General features: G+C 30.7%; 1 protein-coding gene across 2 annotated transcripts in view; it reads right to left on the reverse strand.

The window, feature by feature from the left end:
- Positions 1 to 1,675, reverse strand: part of LOC106791509 (metabotropic glutamate receptor 3-like) — a 14,847-nt gene extending 13,172 nt beyond the window's left edge. Inside the window, exons 1-2 of one of the 2 annotated variants that reach the window (XM_014757185.1) lie at positions 1,473 to 1,675; positions 1,152 to 1,184 (exon numbers count right to left, since the gene is read on the reverse strand). The gene's annotated coding sequence lies outside the window, so the exon portion shown is untranslated. The remainder of the gene's footprint in view (positions 1 to 1,151; positions 1,185 to 1,472) is intronic. The other variant, XM_014757184.1, reaches the window with a different exon arrangement.
- Positions 1,676 to 6,650: the final 4,975 nt, after the last annotated feature.

The raw sequence follows: 6,650 nt of genomic DNA on the forward strand, positions 1-6,650 counted from the left end.
ATATAACATATTATATTATATTATTATTAATAGAATTAATTAAATTTTATTTTAAAATCCTTAATTATTCATAAATTTTAATAGCATAGTCATACAACCTTCTGTTTTTGTAAAACTATTAAAATTTCATTTCTATTATGAATATACCACACACCAACTAAATATCGTATTTTCTAGATGAAGATTAATCACTAGATAATCCTATACCTCACCATCAGACAAACTTATAACAGTTTCAATCATCCAGTTGAAATTTAATACCAAGACACGCGTATCATAAGATTCGATTTCGTTAATGCTATATCTTATCACTCTTTCCCTATTTCTTAATTTTTCTTTCACTTCAGTTATTCGTTGTTTATTCATTCATTCATTCATTCATTCCTTCATTCCTTCCTTCCTTTGAATAAATTTATGCGCATTTCCTTCCGTTCGTTTATAAAGTTTCCAGTAACGATTCTTGTTTCAAGGATATGCAAAGAGCTTTACTCCAATGTTTAATACACTACCACGAGCTTTTCTCAACATAATCACGTTGCTTTTGACTTTTTTATTTTAAATATAATATAATATACACACTCTCGTATATATAATTATAAATGTTAACATTTGTTTTTTATTCTCGAGTTTCTTTATTTATTCAACGTTTACAATTGTCACGACAAAAAAAAAAACTATTGGAATAATTAATTTGTTTCTTTCTTTTTTCTTATTATATTTTTTGTTCTTTTTTACATTTGTCGAATGAAAAAAAAAAAGAAAAAGAAACAAACATATATTTTTATATAACACAAATTTGTTAATTTGTTAATTTTTCTCCATAATAATAATAATAATAATCAATTCGAATGAAAATAAAATGAATACACAATAAATATTATCTTTCAACCCAGTGATTTTCTAAACGATCGATAAATAATTAGACCATTCCGAAATACATATGTGTATATAGATCAGTAATTCCCCCTTCCCCCTATGGTAGGTCTAATTTCGAACTATACTCGAAACAATAGACCATCAGTTTGACCGATATTGGCAAACGTTAAAACAATATTGACTGACATCGATACTGATATCGTCCAATTGGACGAATCATTTTGAATATATCATTGTTGTTATCCTATCCTATCCGAATGTATTATATTTCTCACCTTTTACGTTACCCCCTTTTCTCCTCCCTCCACCTATACGAAAAAAGTAATAACTCTAACTCTCGATGATAACTCCTTTAGGTTCCTATCATCATAAAACATGATTGAGAAAAAGATAGAAAGAGAGAGAGGAAAATTTAGAAATACGAGTAAAGTAAAGTAAAGTAAAGTAAAGTAAAGTTTGGAGAACGTAAATGAAGTCACGTGTCTCGCGTAAACTCTGCCAACTAATCTCGTAAAGTACCATTGCATTTTCTTAAATAAGAAAGAAAATAATAATAATAATAATAATAATTTAATATAGAATAATTTTGTACGCACTTTTATCCAATGAGAATGAACTTTCTCAAATTCGCAACAACGTCAAGTGACGAGATCCCTTGGCCAGCATTTTCAAACTTGTTTCCAACAAGTTCAATCCATTAGAAAAACATTTGTGAAATCAAATTAAAATCTTAAGGGAAAATGTGTGAGAGACTCAAAACAAAGTGGAAGGGAAAAAATAAAAAACCAAGACAGATAACGCAAAAAAAAGAAAAAAAAATTATATATATATATATATATATATCGAATTACTTATGGGGTTTTTTTTCTATCTCTTCTATCAATTTTCTTTTCTTTTTAATCTCGATCTGTGTTCAATTGCAAATATAAATAAATATATAATAATAACAATCGTAACAAAAGGTATTGAAAATAAATTGTGTGATATCGAAGATAATAAATAAACAAAATTAAATTTATATGAGAGAGAGAGAGAGAGAGAGAGAGAGAGAGAGAGAGAGAAATATAGGTAAGAATAATTACGAATGGATAAATTAAAAGTAGTAAAAGGAAAAAAATAAGTGGACAGACAGACGGGAGAGTAAGAACAGATTTCACGGAGGTAGAACGGGTTGCCGTCTACACGGCGTCGCGACGATCACTGCGAGCAACGACGCGACGTTGTCTCTGACCTCTTCTCTCTCTCTCTCTCTCTCTCTCTTTCTCACACACACACGCGTGTGTAGGTCGCGCGCGCGCACGTTCTTCTTAACTTATACACAAACATACTATATACATCTACATTGCACGCATGTATTGCACGCATGCACTCACGCACATACGTAAAAGAGAAAAACGGAAGGAGTTTAAACTAACATTTAACCATTTGTTTCTCGAACAACGCGTTTTACTTCCGCCTTTTTCAGTCTCCTAATAATATTGTTTATTTAATATATTGTTCATATATGTATTTTTTTTAATTTTTTTATATTATATTATTAGGGTTTAGCAAAAAATTTCGTGAGTTAATTGTATTGAAACTTAACTTTGTAATTACATAAATAATTGGATTGTTTTTGTAAAAAAATATATACTTTGGAAAATATTCATTTAAAAAAGCGCACGAATATATTATTATTTATATTAAATTACATCTAATCGTATTGAATTATTAGGGTTTCATTTTAGATCGTTTAATGTCGAGCAAGTTCAGGCCACTGTTGATAAGATAAATGGATGATGCGTTTGAAGAAAGTAAAGAATAAAAATTGTATGCAGTTGATTCGAGTATGACTCGGAATAAAAAAAATATAAATAAGGGGGAGAAAATAAAAAGACAAATGATTGCACATATCATTTCTATTGTTCGAAATTACTTTTTGAAATGTATTATTTGTTATGAATGACGACGCGCATATAAATATTATTCTCGAAGGTGTGGGTGTGTTTTTTAATGAAAAGGCAGCATGTAAATTTTCTTTCTGATGAGAATGGATGACTACATTCTACCCACGATGACTATGATAATGATGATGATGATACTTTGATTCAGTTTACTCGAGTTAGCACGACTCGAAGCCCTTGTTTTGTTGGAAACGTTTCTAACGTGTGGGTGTATGTACATTGTACACATACGTGGGATCACCCTATCGTATAGTATATATATATATATATATATATATATATATATATATATATAACTATGGTGTAAAGTCCCGATCCTTTGATCTTCGTCCATGTTCTCTTTATTACCTTTTAATCGGCGAATAGGTTATCGATTCCTTCTAACATATTCTACGATGATTTTATCCCCCTGAATTCGTTAAATAAACTACATTCACGGATTGAACACTCTTTGAGTAATCAAGATTATAAGAAAATAACTAGCTATCGTTTTGTTTTTTCTTTCGTTATTTATTTATTTATTCATTCTTTTTTTTATTTTTACGAACGCGTATAATCCTATTCAATTTCATCCGATCCTTTCATTTCGTCTCGTTAACTCACTTCTATTCGAATTCCGTTTTAAATAAAAAAAAACAAATATTCAAAATTGATATTAAACAAATATAATATCAAATGACGTTCAAATCATATCAATTTTATATTCGTATATCATCAATATAATAATTATTCTAACAACACGTTAAAAGCCTCCCCGAATATACCTTTATATATAAATTATTATTATTATTATTATCTCGCGTATCTCATCACATTCTCCCCTTTCCTAAGACACATAATAATAATCTTAAGTTTCGAAGTACATACCTAAGAGGTATTTATCGTAAGGATCGAGATCCCTAGAAGGGATGACGGTAATTGGAAAGATACGATCAAGCCAATCGTATTAATCTGTTCCAAACCATCCCGAAGATCCTTGATTAACCCCCGTGGTGCAGATAAGCTTATCGATGCGAAAATCTATCCAACCATCTAATACACAACCAACCAATCCAACAATTTCTCTTGTCGGATGATAAAACCTCTACAAAACTAACGAATTGTTTCATTGTTTCTTTTTTTTTTCCCCCATTGCAAAAATTAAACTCCATTGAAATGTACAATCTGATGTTCGGTATAAGCCAACAATAACAAAAAAAAACAAACTGAAAGAAAATAACAATATCGGTTAGAAGTATAGAAAAAAATTATCAAAGGGGTTGAGGAATAATGAAGAAGGGTGAGGGGATGCTGAGGAAGGATAAGAGTTGAAGTATCGGGAACGATCAGAACGACTGAAAGATGGCAGGGGGCGAGTGGGGTTGGGGTTGGGAGGGTCGGAGGGGGGAGGAATTCGATCGAGCGTGAAAAAAGTCGAGAGTCACTAAAGCAAGCAAGCACATAAAGTTCTTTTTCTTCTTTCTCGTAACGTTTGAATCTCGAACGGCCATGACCCGTACGAACAACTCGTTCAAGTGGATAAGCTTATGTGTCGTGTGATCCGAGAGTATGAGAAAATAAAAGAGAGAGAGAGAGAGAGAGAGAGAGAAAGTAAGAGAGATACTTTTTCTTTATCTTCATCTTTATCTATCTTTCTCACTAACTCACTAACTTACTAACTCACTCACTCACTCACCCCTTTCACACCTAGCACAGTGCACCCTGTGCTACCAGAAAGAGAGACTACACGCAGGCTGCTGGATCAATAGCGGTTTACAGGGTGTAGATACTACTAGGATGTCAAGATAATTCAATGTGATAACAGATTGTCTCATCTTTCTATCTTTCCCTTTTGTATTCCTATTCTCTTTCATTCATTCTCTTTATCTCTCTCTCTCTCTCTCTCTCTCTCTCTCTCTCTCTCTCTTTCTCTTTCTCTCTGGCTGTCTGTGTCTATCTGTTTCTATATGTGTGTATGTGTGTGTGTATGTGATTCTCTATCGTTAGAATAGTCATTTCGAGTACGATGATCATTTCGCAACTCGACGTTGCAATACTCGATCCTGAAATGCTATACCACAATAGTTAGATGGTTACAAAGGGATGTAATAGATGGATAGATAGATTTACCGTTGATCTAACTCTACTAGAGAAGTATTGTATTACCATCTAATTCTATACGTGTCGAATTCTAATGGCACGTAATAGTTTCGTGTTCGATCGAAATACGCGATTAATAAAAAGGGATATATTTTAAAGTTTGTGAAAAACGAATTAATTATTATTTTTGTGATAATTATATTATATTTGTTTTTTATTTTGTTCGTCGTTTCTGTTTAATCGTATATGTCAGAACTTTGTAAAAATATAATACATATTTTGTATTTGTATATTTAAAAACGTGTAATATTAATTAGATCAAATAGTTAATGTTATCGCGTACTTTTTTTTTTCTTTTTATTCTTTGTTTTTTTTTTTAAAATGTTCGAAACATTTCATTGAATGAATTTTTGTTATATTAATCCTTTGCACGGGAATATATGGACCGGAACCTAAGTTAGAATAAAATTAATTTTTAGAAAGTTAACCTGACACAAAAAACAAGACAAACAGTTAACTTTTTGTATTGTTGCACAATCTTTTAAATGAAAAGATAATTCAATTATAAGTCTTCCCATTTTCCTTTTATCTTTCTATCTTTCTTTCTATCTTTCTTTCTTTCTTTCTTTCTTCGTTAAAAAAGTTGAACATTTTTCTTTTTAAAATTAAATGTAAATGAATTAATCTGGCTGGGGAACTGGCAATGACTAATTCTTCGACGGTAATGTAAAATATGAAAACCCAACCTATAATAGTGAAAATAGAATGGGTTGAAGCAAATGATACATGATACAATACAAACATATCAAACGACGTAAACAACTGAGAACAATTTCGTTAAATTTCCTTGTCGTGTCCTGTGCCCACTACCAACCTTAATCCAAGAATAAAATCCGATCGATAAAATAATTCTTTCTCATGGGTGGTGCATGGGGTAAAACCTGATATGTGTTCTTACTTATATACGTCAAAAGAATTAACCCTGACATTTTTTTTTTTTTTTACAATTCGATTAAAAATAAATATATATGTAGATGTTTTTATATTCAAAACAAGTTCACATTTTTATTCGAAATCATGAAGAAGACTTTTTCTCTGGTAATTTATTTTAATCGAGTAATTAATAATTTTCATCAATCACAACAGAAAATTTGTTGGGCATACACGAAATTGTTGATAAATTTATAGTTAACGCTAGATTTAGGGATCGAAACAATTTGACTAATTTCATATTTTTTTCCTACACATATATATGTTACCTTCAAAGCCAAAAATCAGTCATTGCTAGTAATTCCTCGAAATTACTATAAATGCAAAGAGCCTTCAGACGAAGTCGCAAATTGAAAAATTCTTCCAGTGTTTCCTAGGAATCGAACATAATACTTTGATATCCTATAGAATATCAAATTACTATTTAAACAACGTTAAAAAGAATACATTCTCGGGCACAGACACACACAGCCATACGCAACCCCTCCCTCCCAAAAACTTTTCAAAGAAATTGCAAAGAAGCACAGTTTACAGCATTAAATTCTCTGACATTTTCTGAATTTTACATGCTGAATTTATAACTCGATATAGTATTCTACGCGTAGACAAAAGAATGTACTTTAATTTAATATAAAAATCAATAAAATCCATTTGCAAAAAGTATAAAAAATATTTACCGAAACTTTTCAAAGAAATTGCAAAGATGCACAATCTACAGCATTGCAGTCTCTTACATTTTCTAAGCTTTACATGCTAAATTTG

This window comes from Polistes canadensis, unplaced genomic scaffold (assembly GCF_001313835.1).
Source record: "Polistes canadensis isolate GaletaPanama2010 unplaced genomic scaffold, ASM131383v1 scaffold_313, whole genome shotgun sequence".
NCBI lineage: Eukaryota > Metazoa > Arthropoda > Insecta > Hymenoptera > Vespidae > Polistes > Polistes canadensis.